We start from the raw sequence: 18,905 nt of genomic DNA, 5'->3' as shown, positions 1-18,905 counted from the left end.
TCTGGGCAAAACTTTATTTGCCTTTCCTTTTCATCTATAAAAAAAGAAATATCCCCCCAAAAAAAATTTCCAGTAAGTGTACAAAATGTTTTGGAGCTGCTAGTTGGTGAAGTGGAAAAAGCACTGGTCCTGAAGTAAGGAGGAACTGAGTTCAAATCTGACCTCAGACATTTAACACTTCCTGGCTGTGTGACCCTGGGGAAGTCACAATACTCCAATTGCATCAGCAAAAAAAAAAAAAAAAAAAAAAAAAAAAAAAAAGTTTCTAAGCTGAAAATTGTCCATTTGTTCAGTAATCTAGGTTCTTTGGGATTTGAATTTTTGACAAGGAAAACAACTTATAAATACATATGCTTAGATTTTGATTAATTTGCAAAATTTCAGCATAAAGGGATTACAGAGGCCATAAATCCCATATTAGTGATTGCAGTACTCTATCTGTAGCCTTCACTTCTGCTCATAAGGTCTCTCATACATGCTTCTCCTTTAATGTGTAGCCAGTCCTCAAAACTAGACTGGAATGAGATACAAATTAGGGGAGGGAATTGTTTGGAATGGTCTGATGTATGAAAAGACTGAAATTTCTGTTTTTAGTGTGTTGGGGGCAGGAGTAGCACAGATAGGATTGTTTGTCAGAGCATAAGTTCAACAGTTATGGTGCCAACTATGAAATCATTAATTTTCCTTCCCTTTTCAAAACATATTGGGGCTATTGTGTAAACTCAGCTGGAGAAAAGAAAGGATTAAAGCCTCTTTTATAAAGAAGCCCATTGATTTTTCCATTTTGGAACAACAATAAATCTGTACTGAAATGTTATTATGAGAAGAATTGGGTGATTAGAGCAAATTATATTCATCAAAAATAAAATGTCAAAAAATCAAAGAATTCTCTAATATCAATCTCCATTTCCAGGCTATGAGAGAAAGAGGAAAATATATAACTTCTCACTAGTTTGGTGCTGCATAACCAGAGAGAAAAGCATACAATTTCTTGTGAAAAGTGAAATTTCTGGTAAAAGTTGTCATTTTTTTCTTCCTTCTTCCTGAGAGATAGCTGTGATACTGAGTTAGAAAGGTTGCAAACTTGAATATGTTCAATAATTATTATCACATTTCTTTCTTCTTAAAAAAAAATCATTGTCTAAAAGGGACATTTTAAGAGTCAAAGAATCTATCAATTGAGTGAGAGGGAGAATCCCTAGGAACAAATAGTTGTATTAATACCTGAACAAGTATTCCCATTACCATCTATGAGAATAATAATCATAATGACTATTAATCTTTGCTGAATTGAAAGGCAACACACACTTTTCAAAATGTATCGATTTTACATGTGAAAACCAATTTTTAGTAAGTTTTTCTCTTCATGTCAATCCTAAACACTCAAGCATAACCCACATGTTCTTCTGAACTCTGCCCTTAGGATATAAACTATTTTATCTACTATTCTACCTGTCAATTATTCAACTACTTGAAGACACATACCCTATCTCTTTTGATACTAGATATGTATATGTTAAATATCTGCAGTTACTTCAACTCAAATAACATTGGTTCAAATGTAATTAATATTATCATTTGCTATTCTTTATTATTCAGCTGCTGTTAGTCTTGCTTTATCTATAGGATTTTCTTGGCAAAAATATTGGAGTGATTTGCCATTTCATTCTGCAAATAAAGCAAAAAGGATTCAGTTATTTGCCCAGAATCATGCAGCTAGTAAGTTTTTGAAACCAGATTTCATCTCAGGAAGATGAGTTTTCCTGACTTGAGGTCTGGTACTCTGTCCACTGTACCACCTTGCTACCCAAAATCATTATTTGCCCTACTCTAAATGCTTCTCTACTTAAAGTTTCTCCTTCTTAAAAATAGTAAGCCTTGCCTAGTAGAGCTTCTTAACTTTCAGCATATGCAATACACTTTGAATGCTCCTAAGCATTCCCTATTTGGGGAAATACTTATTGGAAACTTCTAAGCACTATTCAGAGAACACACATATTCCAAGTTCTGTAATCTATTATCCTGTTACCTTTAACAGAAAAATATTCAATTAGGCCTGATGACAAATCTCTTCTTCAGGTTACTATATCACTATTACTGAAACCTAAGGTCAAACATTTTGCTGTTGTCATAAAACACTGTTAACTTGAAACTTAGAAGCCCAAAATTATTTTTTTCAAATAAAGTGTAATTTAACTACATTTTTCCATATTATAAAAATGAAGTTGATCATAGAAGTTCAAAACAGTATTTTAATCCTTAATTACATTTTTAGTCATAAGTCAAAACTTCTTCTGTGCAAATATATTTTTGAATCATCATTTGGTCATTGTACCTGCTAATTGCCCCTTTAATGAAATGGCACTTGTAAATGTGTACACCATTACATAAAGTTATTGAATGATTGTTAAACAGGGTAAAGCTATATGCAGATTGCTGTGGTACTTACTCTACCAAACACTTTTCAAGTTATGTTGGATATATCCAATAAATCAGTTCCAAATCATAATAGAATTTACCCTACTTCCTTTTTTTTTTTTTTGGTGGTAGAACAAACTCTAATTTACTTCTATAGAAAATAAAGCTTCAAAAAATCTTCTCAATAACAAAAAAGAGATACAGAAATAATAAAAGTACTCAGAGTAAGATCAAATTCCAGAGGCTTTCTGAAAACTTGGAGTCCCATATCTCCAATTTATCAGAATTTATAAGAGAAGACCTTTCAAACACTTCAGAATATATCACCTTGCAAATACTGTAAAGAACTTAGTAATATTTATCCCACAGGAAAAGAAAGAAAAAGAAAAACACCAAACAAAGTATTTTCTCCCCATGGTGTATGTGGGAGAGGTGGGGAGAGAAAATGATAGTTACCTATGTTTTTTAACGGTTTCCATGAGAAAATTAGAAGCAGTGGATCAAAATGGAAAAGAGACAGATATCTATATTATATAGAGGGGGATTTTCCTCATAATTAGGATTGTCTAAAAAAATTCAGTGGTCAGCTGTGGGGAAGGTTGGTTTCCTCTTGCTATGTTTTAAAACTTAAATTCTTTAACCAAAATAATAATATAATGAAATCAGAATATAAGAAAATTTACAAAAGAGAACAAAGTTTATTTCTGTCACAAGTACATGCATGAGAACAGAGGAGACGAATTTGTAATTTCACATCACAAGGATTTATTGAACATATACTTACTACTCTCTTGCTTACACAAAAAATTCTGAATAATAGAAAAGTGTGAAACAAGTTTATCCCAAAGTTATTTGATGATCTCTTTCAGTGATATGGATTCTCAGATTAAAAAATAAAACAAAACAAAACAATTCCCAGCCATTTTATATTGAGGTTTTAATTTGTATTACCAAAAAAAAAAAAAAAAAAAATTCAAAACCCAAGAACCTCAAACTATTTTGTTCTAAACAACAAAATATGTTTTACTGCCTAAGGTTTTGTTTTTTAAAATTCCACTATCCAAAACTGGGGAATTAAAAAAAAAATGTCAATGTCTACATATGCTCCATAAATGTATAATATAAATATATCATAAAATTATGGATAAATATAGGTACATAATAATGGACAGGTATGTAATATAAACATATTCTGTAATATTATATTAATAAATAAATCATAAATAATAAAAGTTAAAGTTAAGTAGCTAATAATAGAGAATTTATTTTCCTGGCAATTTAAAGAGAGTTTGAATAGTTCTAATTACCAATTATTAATACAATATTTAATATTAAATATGTAAGAATTTAAGAATATACGTATTAAAATTATATATTCAAAATTGCATAAAATTATTTATGTAAAGTATCTTGTAAATTTTAAAATGCTAAATAAAGATTAGCTATTATTAAATTTACTTTGTACAATAAATAATCACATATATAATACCTAAAAATGGAAAAGATTAGCCAAAAAGCATAAAAGGATATAATATTAGAAAGAAAAACACCCTGTAAGGAAATAGAATGCCTTCTTTTTGTACCATTCTGATTTCCCCTGTGCATGAGACTACTTCTTCTAGATTACTGTGAAAAGAAAAGCAATTTTTCTTTGCCTATTTGTTTATCTCTTGTTGGACCAGATTTCTAACCTCAGGTTATTAGAAACTGACTGAGGAAAACTTTCTTCTGCACAAAGAAATTTTCACCTCCACCTTGGTCTACCAGTCTGATTTCAGGTCAACAGGAATGTGAAGAGACATTGTTATTAAGATTTACCTTCTCTTCAACTTTGAATGTTTCATTTCCTGCTACAATAATTACCTAAGGAAAGTGAAAAACTAATGAGCATTATTAGGGCTTTACTCTGCAATTTAACAAGTTTGACTTCCTGATGTAACTTCCTCCTAATCTCCATCTTTTGGGAAAAAAGAAGAAAACTACAATTTTTGTGTCTTCCATCTCACAGTATCTCCCATCTTCCTTGATAATTAACATTTGACTGATCTCTAGCATTCTCTGGGAAGAGAAGTTGTAACTTACATTTAATAATGATTATACACAGCTGGTAATACTTTACATATCATAGTGAGTCTGAATCTCTCTAAATCATCATCCAAACCAAAATATTGGTATATTTCTGATCCCATTGCTGTTTCTGGGTTCTCCCCCAACTTCTATCATTCAGTAATATCTATTTTTTTAATGTTTATAAAATATTCTAATGGCTTTTATTAATAAAGTTCCTAGACACTTCTCTTCCTTATTCAATGTTTTCTGGAATTGGCTTATATTTTTCATCTTCTCTCCAACTTCTACACTCACAGTATAAAATGCAATATATTTATGGATTTTCATACATTCTAATAACTCAGTTTATCAGTCTAATCACTTCATATAACCTACTCCTCTACCACCTCAACCATGAAAAAATAGTGATAATTGTCATCTTTCCACAATGCCCAAATGTACCATCTTCATGATCACAAATTCATAAATTCACTTATTTGAGCATGACTTATTAATTTCCCACATTGTCTGTTCCTTTATCTTCATATGTACTGTGATGTCTAATTTCTTGCCCTCTCACTTGTCTTAAGATAAAACCCAGAATTAGTCATTATCTCATATGTTCTTCATTTTGAGCTCTTAGAAAAAACAATTTAACAATATGTTTTTCTCTTGGTCTTTTAAAATTGTTTTGTACTGGGACATTGCTATATTATTGGTGGGGGGCAGCTAGGTGGCACAGTGGATAGAGCACCAGCCTTGAACTCAGAAGGACCCCAGTTCAAATCTGGGCTCAGACACTTAACACTTCCTAGCTGTGTGACCCTGGGCAAGTCACTTAACCCCAGCCTCAAAAAAAAAAGATATATTTTTGGTGGAACTGTGAACAGATCGAACCATTCTGGAGAGCAATTTGGAACTATGCTCAAAAAGTTATCAAACTGTGCATACCCTTTGACTCAGCAGTGTTTGTACTGGGCCTATATCCCAAAGCAATTTTAAAAGAGGGAAAGGGGCTCACATGTGCAAAAATATTAGTGGCAGTCCTTCCTGTAGTGGCAAGAAACTGCAAACTGAGGGAATGCTCATCAACTGGAGAATGTCTGAATAAATTATGGTATATGAATGTTATAGAATATTATTGCTTTATAAGAAAGGGCCAGCAGGATGATTTCTTTTTTTTCTTTTTACATTTTTTTATTAATTTTATAATTATAACTTTTTTTTGACAGTACATATGCATGGGTAATTTTTTACAACACTATCCCTTGCACTCACTTCTATTCCAAATTTTCCCTCCTTCCTTCCACCCCCTCCCCTAGATGGCAGGCAGTCTCATACATGTTAAATGTGTTATAGTATATCCTAGATACAATATGTGTGCAGAACTGAATTCCTTGTTGCACAGGAAGAATTGGATTCAGAAGGTAAAAATAACCTGGGAAGAAAAACAAAAATGCAAACATTTTACACTCATTCCCCAGTGTTCCTTCTCTGGGTGTAGCTGATTCTGTCCATCAATTGGAACTGAGCTAGATCTTCTCTTTGTTGAAGATATCCATTTCTATCAGAATACACCCTCATACAGTATCATTGCTGAAGTGTATAATGATCTCCTGGTTCTGCTCATTTCACTCAGCATCAATTCATATAAGTCTTTCCAATCCTGTCTGTAGTCATCCTGTTGGTCATTTCTTACAGAACAATAATATTCCATAACATTCATATATCATAATTTACCCAACCATTCTCCAAATGATGGGTATCCATTCATTTTCCAGTCTCTAGCTACTATAAAAAGGGCTGCCACAAACATTTTGGCACATACAGGTCCCTTTCCCTTCTTTAGTATCTCTTTGGGATATGAGCCTACTAGTAGCACTGCTGGATCAAAAGGTATGCAGTTTGATAACTTTTGGGGCATAATTCCAGATTCCAGCAGGATGATTTCAAAGAAGCCTGGAGAGACTTACATGAACTGATGCTGAGTAAAATGAACAGGACCAGGAGATTATTATACATGGCAACAACAAGACTATATGATGATCAATTCTGATGGATGTGGTTGTTTTCAACAATGAGATGATTCAAACCAATTCCACTTGTTCAGTAATGAAGAGAGCCATCTACACCCAGAGAGAGGACCTTGGGACCTGAATGCAGACCACAAAATAGCATTATGCTGTTGTGTGATTGAATTTTGTTTTCTTTCCCAGTTTTTTTCCCCCTTCTTTGTCCATTTTTTTTTCTTTTTGTGCAGCAAAATAACTGTAAAACTATGTATGCATATATTGGATTTAACATATGTTTTACCATATTTACCATGTATTAGACTACCTGACATCTAAATTAGAGGGTGGGAGGGAAGGAGGAGGTAATTTGGAACAGAAAGCTTTTCAAGGGTCAATGTTGAAAAATAACCCATGCATATTTTTGTAAATTAAAAAAAAAAGTTTTAAATAAAACAACAACAACAACAACAACAACTGATTTATTCTGGCAAGATTCAGCTTTGGATTACTCTTAAAACTCCTACACCCATATTACTAAACAAAGTTGGAGAAAATCGCAGGTATAGTCTGTATGGATACACTATGTTCATGCTACACAATATCAATTGGGCCTTCAACTAGAGATCCTTTGGCATCTCTGTTACTCACTCATTGTCCCAATTTCCACAAACATTCTACATTCCTCTTCTCCCCCAGAAGCTAAAAGTCATGCCTCATATCATATATAAAAAAATTTTGTAGCCATTCAACATGTGTCCTCATTTTCCCTTTTCCTCATCATTGATACACATAACTAAGATGTCTTCTTCCACTATAGTGCCTTACCAAGATAAACCCTTCTACTGCTTGTAATCCCATTGCATCCTTTCTCTTTAGCAGATTGTCCCCTGTGTCACTCCAACTCTCACTTGTCAATTTCTCCCTTTTATTGGCTTTTTCTCTACTGTCTAGTGTCAAAATACTATGTGAAACCCTATTTTCCAGATCAAGAACTTGCAAGCACATGATGCCAGAATGTGGCATAACAAAATTATTGTGCTCATCTTCTGGATGATCTCAATCATGCCAAATCTCAGCATTGTTTCTGGTCTCAAAGCCCTTCTAGGAATCAAAGTTGTCACATTGGCAGCCCTTTTTGTAGTGGCTAGAAACTGGAAAATGAATGGATGCCCATCAATTGGAGAATGGTTGGGTAAATTATGGTACATGAATGTTATGTAATATTATTGTTCTATAAGAAATGACCAACAGGATGAATATAGAGAGGCTTGGGGAGACTTACATCAACTGATGCTGAGTGAAATAAACAGAACCAGCAGATCATTATACACTTCAAGAACAATACTGTATGAGGATGTATTCTGCTGAAGTGGATATCTTCATCATAAAGAAGAGCTAATTCAATTCCAATTGATCAATTATGGACAGAATCAGCTATACCCAGAAAAGGAACACTGGGAAATGAGTGTAAACTGTTAGCATTTTTTGTTTTTCTCCCCAGGTTATTTTTACCTTCCAAATCCAATTCTTCCCTTGTAATAACAACAACAAAATTCAGTTAAGCACATATGTATTATACCTAGGATATACTATAATATATTAATATGTATGGGAATGCCTGCCATCTAAGGGAGGGGGTAGAGGGAAGGAGGGGAAAAATTCGGAACAGAAGGGAGTACAAGGGATAATGTTGTAAAAATTACTTATGCATATGTACTGTCAAAAAATGTTATAGTTATAAAATTAATAAAAAAATTAAAAAAAACAAAGTTGTCACATTATTGTTTTACCCCTTGTTGTAAAGGGCTATTGTTCACCATATAGGCATAGATATAAGTATCAAGATATCCCCACATAACCTTGGGTCTCTCCCTCTAGGGGCAGGGTTCTGAAATGTTTCTTTGTTTGTCAATCCTTTCACTCATTTTAAAATAAAACTTCTGTTTCATTCTTAACTCTCCTGTCTCTATCCTATTTTGTAGAATTTGGCCATCTGCAGATTAGAGGCTCTTCTGTCTCACTGACACTAGAAACATTCACATGTTTCCATCATATTAAAAGAAACCATCAGGGGCAGAGCCAAGATGATGCAGAGAACACAAATTTCTTTCTGATTTCCTACAACCCTCAGATTAATTAGCAAATTCAGCCTCCAAATTAGCTCTGGACTAGCAGAATCCAAAAATATCGGGTGTGCAACACATTACTAGTAAAAGATAATTTACAAGATAACCAGAAAAGATCTGAAAACAGAGAGAGGTGGGCCAAGTGCAAGCAGGACAACCACAGACATTAGTGCAGAGAGTGCAGAGCCAGGGAGATTTGGGGTCTATACTGTGGAGAATCTAAGGGTAGGAATTAACAGCAGTGTTGTACTCTATCCTCATTGCAAACCAGTAGATCAGCAGAGAAGTTATAAAACACAAAAGATCAATACTGAACCCCAAAATGCCAGAAACTCATGGGAACTGGATGTGCCCATCCAGCACTGGAAGGAGTCAGCAATGACCCAAAACAGCAGTGGCTGCTTGAAAAGGAAGCTTGGAAAACCTCCCCTGCCCAAAAAGCATAACTTTTTTTTTTTTTTGAATGAGTTAAAAAAAAAAAAAGAACCCTGCCTAAAGACAGTTCTTATGGTGAAAGAGAACAGATTTCAAACCTTGAGGGGACTCAAAGCAGATCCTCTCCAAATAAAGACACAAAAGGTGATGTAAACTGGTCCCCATAACACAAAGCTCTTCTAGAAGAAACTATAAAAGATCTTAAAAGAGAGATGGAAGAAAAATGGGGAAAGGAAATTAAAACTTTGCAAGAGGGTCTGGAAAAGGCAACACAGACACTATTTGAAGAAAATTCATTACAACATAGACTTAATGGAGTGGAAAAAAACATATAAGACATGAAAAGATAGATTTGACAAAATAGAAGAAGAAAAGAACTCCCTGAAAAACAGAATTTGTGAAATGGGTATAAAAACAAAAAAATAGAAAAAAAAAAAAAAAAAACTCATTTAAAAATTTAATTGGAGGAATACAAAATCAACTTTAAAAAAGCAAATGAAGAAAATAATTCGCTAAAAATCAGAAATAAATAATTGGAAATGAATGACTCATGACTCAATGAGACATCAAAAATCAGCAAGCAAACCAAAAAAAGGGAAAAAAAAATAGAAGAGAATGTAAAATACTTACTTAGGAAAACAACTGACCTAGAAAATAGGTCAAGGAGAGACAATATAAGGATTATTGGACTTTCTGAAAGCCATGATGAAAAAAGAGTCTAGACATAATTTTGCCCCAATGTCATACAATAAGAAAGTAAAATAATCAATGAAAGAATTCACCAAACACCTCCTGAAAGAGACTCCAAAATTAAAATGCTAAGGAATTTCATGGCTAAATTTCAGAACTATAGGACCAAGGAATAATTAACCTCAACAAACTGATCATTTTCTTTCAGTTAAGAAGATGATCATTCAGCGACAGATGAATTCCATTTATTTCTGAAGAAAAGACCAGAGCTAAACAAAAAAAAAAAAAAACAAAAAAAAAAAAATACCTACAAGTATAGAACTTGTGAGGGTAGAAAATCCTATCCAAAAATGACTTCTCAGAGTCCTCTTGAAGGAAAAAGCAGAAAAAGTTATTTATTTAACAAATTCTCATGAGAATGAGCAATTCCACCATGAGCAGGGAAAGAAAGAAAGCTCACAGTAGAAGAGCTAAAGAACTAAGGGAAGACATACAGTTTTTATAGGTTTAATTGCAAAAGAATTACATCATGAGTTTGGGGAACATTAAGGGATAGGTGCCCCCCCCCTTTCCCACCAGTTAATTGAATGTTATCATTCATGTCAAAAACAACAGATTCTCCAGTTCAGCGAAGAACCATACATTAAACAATTAGTCACCTAAACATTGACAGTGTGGACAGACATAAATGTCATCATATATCTCAAAAACTAAACAATTAGTAGCCTAAACATCAATAGCCTGGACAGACATAAATGTCATCATATATCTCAAAAACTAAACAATTAGTAGCCTAAACATCGATAGTCTGGACAGACATAAATGTCATCAAAAAATCTAAGCAATTAGAAGCCTAAACATTGGACATACTTATGCAGATCACAGAGACCTAGAGAAGATAGAATACAGAAAAGGAATTTGACATTGCTGTAAGTTCTTCACCATATCCTTACTTCATAGTTGCTCCACACATACTAAAGAGAAGCATAAAAAGGTAAAAATAAAAGAACTCTTGAGAACTCTACTTTGGTTATAGGTATATGTAGGAAATGCATATATAATTTTATTTTACTGTTATATTATAAAAAAGGAACTAGAGATAGAAAGGGGATTATACTGGAAAAAAGGGGAAAGTGGAGGTAATTACATTTCAGGAAGCAAAGAAAGCCTGTTGTAATTGAGGGAAAGAAGGAAGGGAAGTGAACATTGTATGAATTTACTCTCATAAGATTTGGTTCAACAAGGAAATTTTAGACATATTAGCTTTCACAGAGAAATTTCTCTCATCTTATAGAAAAGTGGGAGATGAAAGGGGAAAAGGGAAGAAGTAGGCTAAAGAAAAGGGAAAACAGAAATAGTAAGGGAGAAGAAGAAGAAAGGCAAAGAGACTCTAAAGGGAGAGGGCTGGTTGAGGCAAGTAAGTAAAATACTGTGGATGAGGGAAAGGAGAAAATGCAAGAGAAAAGTATAATTTGGGGTAAATAAAATGGCAGGAAATACAGAATTAGTAGTTTTAACCATATATGCGAACTTTCCCATAAGGCATAAGTGGATAACAAATTGCATTAAAAGACAGAAATCTACAATATGTTGTTTATAAGAAACACATTTAAAGAAGATTAATACATACAGAGCAAATGTAAAAGACTAGAACAGAATCTATTATGCTTCAGGTGAAAAAAACAAAAACAAAAAAACAAAAAACAGTGGTAGCCATATTGATCTCAGATCAAGCAAAAGCAAAACTTGATCTAATTAAGTTATATCTCGCTAAAGGGCACCATAAATATTGAAGCAATATCAATACTAAACATATATGCACCAAGTGGTATAATATGGATAGTCCTAAAGGAGAAGTTAAGAAACAGACAGCAAAACTAAAAGTGAGAGATCTCAACATTGCTCTCTCAGAAGTAGATGAATCAAACACAAAAACATATAAGAAAGAACTTAAAGAGGTAAATAGAATCCTAGAAAACTATATATGATAGATCTTTGGAATTATAGACCAATCTCTCTAACGACTATTGATGCAAAAACTTAAACAAAATACTAGCAAAGAGATTACAGAAAGTCCTCCCCAGAATAATACAACATGGCCAATTAGGATATGCAAGACTTGTTCAATGTTAGGAAATGTATTTACATAATTGAGTATAACAATAATCAAATTAACAAAAATCATATGATCATATATGCAGAAAAAACATTTGATAAAATCAAACATCCGTTACTTAAAAAACACAAGAAAGTATAAGAATAAGTGGACTTTTCCATAAAATGATCAGTAGCATCTATTTAAAACCATCAAGCATCATATGTAATGGAAATAAACTGGAACCATTCCCAATAAGATTACAAGTGAAATAAGGTTGCGTACTACCACCATTACTCTTCAATTTTGTGTTAGAAATGCTAGCTTTGACAATAAAAAAGGAAAAAAAAAAAAAGGTAAAGTAATTAGAATAGATAATGAGTAAACAAAATTATAATTCTTTGCAGATGGTATGATGGTATATTTAGAGAAATGCAGAGAAGCAACTAAAAAACTATTAGAATTAATCCACAACTTTAGCAAAATAAATTCACATAAATCATCTACATTTTTATACATCACAAAGAAAATCCAACAGCAAGAGATACAAAGAAAAATTCCATTTAAAATAATTGTCCAGGGGCAGCTAGGTGGTGCAGTGGACAGAGCACCATCCTTGAATTCAGGAGGACCCGAGTTCAAATCTGATCTCAGACACTTAACACTTCCTAGCTGTGTGACCCTGGGCAAGTCACTTAACCCCAGCCTCAGGAAAAAATAAAATAAAATAACTGTCCATAATATAAAATATTTATATTTTCTACTGTCTGCCAAGGGAAACTCAGGAACTATATGAACAAAACTAGAAAACTTTCCACACAAATAAAGTTAGATCTAAACAACAGGAAAAATATCAAGTGCTCTTGGATAGGTCGAGTGAGTAATAATAAAGATGGCAATATTGCCTAAACTAATCTATTTATTTAGTGCTATACCAGAGTCCCAAAAAACGATTTTACTGACTTAGAAAAAATAACAACAAAATTTACCTGAAGAACAAAAGGTCAAGAAATTCAAGGGAACTAATAAGAAAAAATCAAATGAAGGTGGCCTAGCTGTACTTGATCTAAAATTATACTACAAAGCAGTGGTCACCAAAACCATTTAGTATTGGCTATGAAATAAAGAATGTGATCAATGCAATAGGTTGGGTTCACAGAACAAAATAGCCAATGATTATGGCAATCTAGTATATGACAAACCCAAAGATCCCCAGCTTTTGGCATAAGAATTCACTATTCAATAAAAACTTCCTATCTGACTACATTCCAGTTTCCTTTCCTGGATCTTTTCCAGATTATATTGTCTAATAATTATGATCCACAAGGTCCTTTCTTAGCCCCTCTTCTGTTTTTCTTTACTGCTTTGCTAGGTAATCTCATCAGCTTCCATGGATTTAGTATTCATATTATGTTTGACAATTTTTCAATATATCTATCTTGTCATAATCTTTTTTTTTTTTTTTTTTTTTTTTTTTTCCTGAGGCAATTGGGGTTAAGTTGTGATGTTTGGGCTAGCTTTCTCCAGAAGAGTCTTGGTCTCTCAACAGGTTAGACACCATGAGAATGGACAAGAATAGAGTCCAAATTCTTTATTGTCCCTTCCACACAGCCTATGTTTGTCAGTCTCTTCCAAGCAGTCTTACAGTTTACCAGTCTCCCCTATAGTGCAAGAGCCAGGAGAGCCTCCAGGAAGATAGTCAAAGTTAGAATGTCTATCTTGCAGTCCTTCATAGCCCTTATATACCCTCATTTATGCTCTCTCTGACTCTGCTATAGGACTGGTGTTCCTTATCACCTGACACTTACACTTTTTCAGTGCCCTATTTGTGGTCCTTCCTATCTGAAGTCTCTTCTCACTTCAAGTCATTATCCATTCAGCTGACAAACTGATTTTTCTTAAAGACCAAGTCCGACTATGTCACAACCCTTCCCGGGCTCAATAAACTCCAATAAACTCTCTGTCCCCCCAATATGAAATATGAAATCCTCTTAATGGAATTCAAAGTCCTCCTTAACCTTGTCTTTCCTTAAATTTTAAGTGTTCATATATCTTACTTCTCACCAAAAATATGCCTCCAAGAATTTTCTCTGACTGTCCTCAGTCAGAAGAATGTATAGAATAACACCCCTCCTCCTCAATTTCATTTCCCAGCTTCTTTGACTTCCTTCAAGTTCCAAATATGATCCATTTTTCTTCAGGAAGCCATTCTTAAGACTTCTTAATTCCAATACTTTCTCTCTATTTCTCTAGCTTATTTGTACATATATTTGCTTATTTTCTTCCCATTAAATTGTGATCTTCTTGAGGGCAGGTACTATCTTTTTCTTCCTTTGTATCCTCAGTGCTTATTACAGTACCTGGTGGATGCCCAATAAATATTTACTGAGTAACAGAAAGGAAAAATACCCCAGACATTATTCTAAATATTGGAAGTAAGGATAAACTAAATAAAAATATAAAAGTAAGCCATAGTCTCTTTCTTAGAGGTGCTCATATCTCCACACACACACACACACACACACACACACACACACACACACATGTAGATATAGATATAGATATAGATATATAGATATACAAATAGACATATAGTTATGCATGTACATGCCACAAATATAAAGATATAGAAAATGGCCTGGGAGCAGTAATAACTGGTGGGTCTTGATAATCTTCTTTTCAGAAATATCATTTGGGCAGAGGTTCCTAACATGGCAGCCTTATGCCTGGCATGCCAAAGAATCTCTGCCCACTGGAACACTGGTTCCAGTGTCCTCTTCTCTTTAGTTAATACCTTTTACTAACTAGACTTTAACCTTGCTTCAAAACCCCATAATAAACCTTTTTTTTATCAATCTAGGTTTCCGGGTCTGTAAATTCCTTTACAGGGGACTCTGTGCCACTACTAGACCTCATTTAACTCTGTATCTTTGCACCAAATCCAAAGGGGTTGCAGGGGAGCTCTATTTGACTCCCTGGTACCCCGAACCTGCCACTAGACCTCAATTAAACCCTAATTTTATTTAGGTACCCCAATTCTTGACCTTTGGTTCCCTGACCAAAATCCCCAAAACCTGGAAATAGTTTGGCGACCAAACAGAACTTCAACCTTTTCAGAGCTCTTAGAACCAATCTGGGTTTTGAGTTGTTGGTGCAATATTCTTCTGGGAAGAATATCTGTGTTCCTTCTTTCATCTCACCTTATCTCTAAAAATAGTGGGTACCCAGACCAGGTTTGGGCTGTGGGCAGTATTTTCCCAAGGAGAGTATTTGCATTTCAGGCAAAAATGCCCCTTTTTATCACACTCTATTTTTCAAAGATAGCAGGACCAGGAAATCAGGAACTCTGGACGAGGTAAAAGACTTTTTTTCTTTCCCTATCTTGCAGTGGACATCCAAGCAACTTCAGGGTTAGGTCGTTACTAGAGCTTTATACTCAAGCACAATTCTTTACAAATTGCCATGGATTGACAAAAGGCCTCCTTTTGTCTCACTCTCTGTATCTAGAGATACAAGAGAAGCTGCAAGAATTTGGAAAACTAAAAGCTATTACCTGTCCACAATCTAGACACACCTCTGCCTCTAAAATCCTTCCTTAGCAGATGCTTGGCTTGAGGAAACTCCCTCCAATGACAAAGGAACTTCTTTTGCATCTTAAGGCATTTCTAATCATTTTTCCTCTCACCAGAAAACTCTGCTCCCTCCTACAGGAACTCCAAGACATGAGAGGGAGTGTCTCTTTAACACCATCCCCCAGACCAAGAAGACACATGGCCTTTCTGGGGACCCCACCCCTCTTGCGAATCCCAGACCAGTACTCTCTTTGATCAGTTCTGGGGAGATAACTGGAGAAATTTAAGAGGAGCAGTGTTTGAGCCCTTCTCCCACTCCACTGTTAAATACAATGGAGTCTGTAATGGTTAGGCTGTAGTCACGTGGGGAAAGGTCACTGATTTGGGGGGAGCTTGGGTATATGTCTCTACCTGGCTGCTACTCCCTGAACAGGGGTAAGCTATCTCTCCTCCAGGTCTTGCTCTCTCAGCAAGGTTTGGGGGCTTGGACGAGCTAACCCGCCCTCAAGTTCCTGCCTGAAATCGCTAAAGAAGGCGTCAACATTCGGTATGCAACACACTAGGTAAGATGACATCTTTTTCCCCCATTCTCGTTCTGGCCTTTCCCCCCTTCTCCCCATGGAGTGGGGATGACAGAACTCAAGGTCTTTTCAGACTGCTCCCATGTGGCTTGGCAACCCACCATTTAAATGATCCTAACCTGTCCCCTTCTTGGGGTACTGTACAGTGGAGAGATTGGGGACTCAAAATTTGAGAGGATTACTCTCAAATTCCAGAAAAGTTTCCCATCAAGTTTTAAAATGGAATTTTGCCTGCAATCTGGACAAATGGGCCACACTTCCCTCTCCCCCAGACCTTTTACCTGGCTCTTAAAGGAGCTGCAGCTTCCAGCCCTCAGGAAGGAAGATTGTCCCATACATTTTAAAACAGGATTCTGTTTCCTTTATTTGTTCATCTTGACTTAGAACAATGCCTCCCATCACAGCTTTTTAACTGTAGAAGCCTCAAAATTACCCTTTTGCATGCTCAAGAGGATGGCTACAAAAACCGGGATTTCAAACTGCTGTTTTTTTTTTTTTGTTTTGTTTTTGTTTTTTTTTTTCCCTAGCCTCAGGGCACTTCCTTAAACTTTTCCTTAAACTTTCCTCACCTGCTGGAGAGATAAATAGCCTAGCTATCTCCTGAAACCTGGCTATGTCTCACTCTCTCACTTTCCTACCTAACCTTACAGGTGGGAACTTTTCACTCCTAACTCCTAATTTTCTCAGTCCTAAGATCTTTCACTCAGCACATTTTCTATTTTTCTCGATTAGCATTCTATGCCTCTGCCAACAATAAGGTTTCTTTTCCAGGCTCCAAACCTGCCAGGTTGCAGCTTCAAGAAAGACCTTTGGAATGGATGGCTGGGGAAAAAAATTCCCAATCAAGGCAAATTAAATTAATTGTTAAGAGAGTAAATATGGCGGCTTCTTTTTTTTTTTTTTTTTCTCTTATTCCCTGTCTGTAAAGGGCTAGAACTAGTCCTTTACACCTGTCTGCAGCAGGAAATGAGTTGGGAAAGATGGAACCTATTTTCAAAACTCCTTCAATTCGGTGAACACCTTTAGGAAAAAAATATGTCTTTCCTGTTGTCTTTTCTCAAGCTCTCTCTAGACTTGTTTTCTGTTCTATATCTGGTCTCTGACAAATTCTCCCTTGCTCTGTTGTGTCACAGTTCTACCTCAGTTTTTCTGCCATTGCAGCTCAAGGAGCCCAGGGGCTATAAAATATGAATACTCTCTAGAATTAGGTGAGGAGCTACTGAATGGAGAATACACCCATTCCTACCACACCTCTCGCTGCCCTGCCCTCATCAGTGGCCCTCTCACAAGGTTTTCACTGAGGCAAGCCCAACATAGAACCCTTCTGTAGTGGAGGCAGTTCAAAATCCCCTGTTATTATGGCCAGAATTGTTGGGCACCTAAGCAGCTCTGAGGACTCATTGCCCCAGGGACACCAGGTGCAAACAAATAACTGTATATTGACAAATAGCCCTCTTACTGAAGAGAGTGTTTGTTGAATCTTCATAAGAGATGTCTAGTGAAGATCAAGCTATAGCATTGGGAAGTTTTCTGGCTTGTGGCAAGATGAGTCAGCTTCCCTCTTCCATGACTAGAGATTCTCCTTTAAGCTGTCTCTTAATGCAGAGACACACTAGGCTTGAAAAAAATACCTCAATCTCAACACCTGAACTCTGAAGAGATTAGCTGAATTCCACCCACCTACTCTCTGGACAAGTCTAGTCTTAAAAGTGTTTTTTTTTCTCTTTCAAACCCTGGGACTGATATTTTACCTCTGCCCTCGGGCAAAAAGCAGAGAGCCAATCACACCCAGCACACTTGGCTTTTTCAAAGGAAAAAAACCTCAAATTTTCTTTCATTCTGCTTCTAATACCTGTTGGTTTCCCTTTAACTCTCTAACCTGAGATTCTCAGCTCTCTTCAGGTCAATTTCTGCCTCCTGAAAGAAACACTCAGAGCAGGTGTGCTTTTCTTTTAATACAAATCTCTCCCAAAATTAGGCCTGTTAGAAACTGTCTGAGGAGACCCCAGTCTCAGTCCTGTGTTTGAGTAAGAGGAAAACTGGAGAAACTACATCAGCGAACACCACAGGGGCTGAACTGGTCCCCTGGCATCCTGATCCCTGGTAGAAAATTGGGGTCTGGCCCTGTTTCCCCTTTTATCCCAGGACAGTCCAAACACCTCAGGAGCCAGTAAGCTAGGTTGGCAATGCTGATGCTTGGCACCCCCTCTAACCCCTTCCACTCCTCTAAGAGTGTGGAAAGTAGGAGGGAAGATTCAGTATCTTTGATTATTGAGGAACCAACTCTCTTCTTTTAAAGAAAAGCAGCACAGTTAAAAGATTTCCAACATCTCATACTGCATTCTTATCTTGAATAGATATTAAGGCCTACTGCCTCCCCTGACTTCTGAGTCCACACTCTTTAATCCCAACCCCAAGAGAAATTAGCTTTCCTAGAAAGTAAGAGTGAAAGGGTTAAACTCTAGGCTGCTTAAACACCTTTTGCTATAGACAAATAATCTTTTGCTCTCAACATTTTCTTCTACTTCTCTTTGATATTTAGATGGGCCATCAGCATTCTACAAGCTACCTACAGAGGAGACCTGATGCATTTGCCCATTCCCAAATGTTGCCATCTTCACCCTGGATGAGACCTCACTTTTAATCTGCTGCCAAGATCTGTTTTCTCTAGGTTTCAAACTTTGGATTCTCAACTGCCCTTCAGCCTGGAAAACATGGGATGACTTGGGATGACTGACTGGAACAAAATACCTTTGATTCCCTGTTGTCCATCCCCAAACCACAGATCTCATGCTTCACCTCCTGGCATGAACCCCCAAATCTCTACAACACTTATTAGCTAGAAGCAGTTAAGAGGAGATCATCACCCCTTTTCCCATATGCATTTGGAGATGACTGCCTGAGGGAGGAATGAAGAGGGGACCCCT

Source organism: Sminthopsis crassicaudata, chromosome 1, assembly GCF_048593235.1.
Source record: "Sminthopsis crassicaudata isolate SCR6 chromosome 1, ASM4859323v1, whole genome shotgun sequence".
Taxonomy (NCBI): domain Eukaryota; kingdom Metazoa; phylum Chordata; class Mammalia; order Dasyuromorphia; family Dasyuridae; genus Sminthopsis; species Sminthopsis crassicaudata.
Note: the sequence above shows the minus strand (reverse complement) of the source record.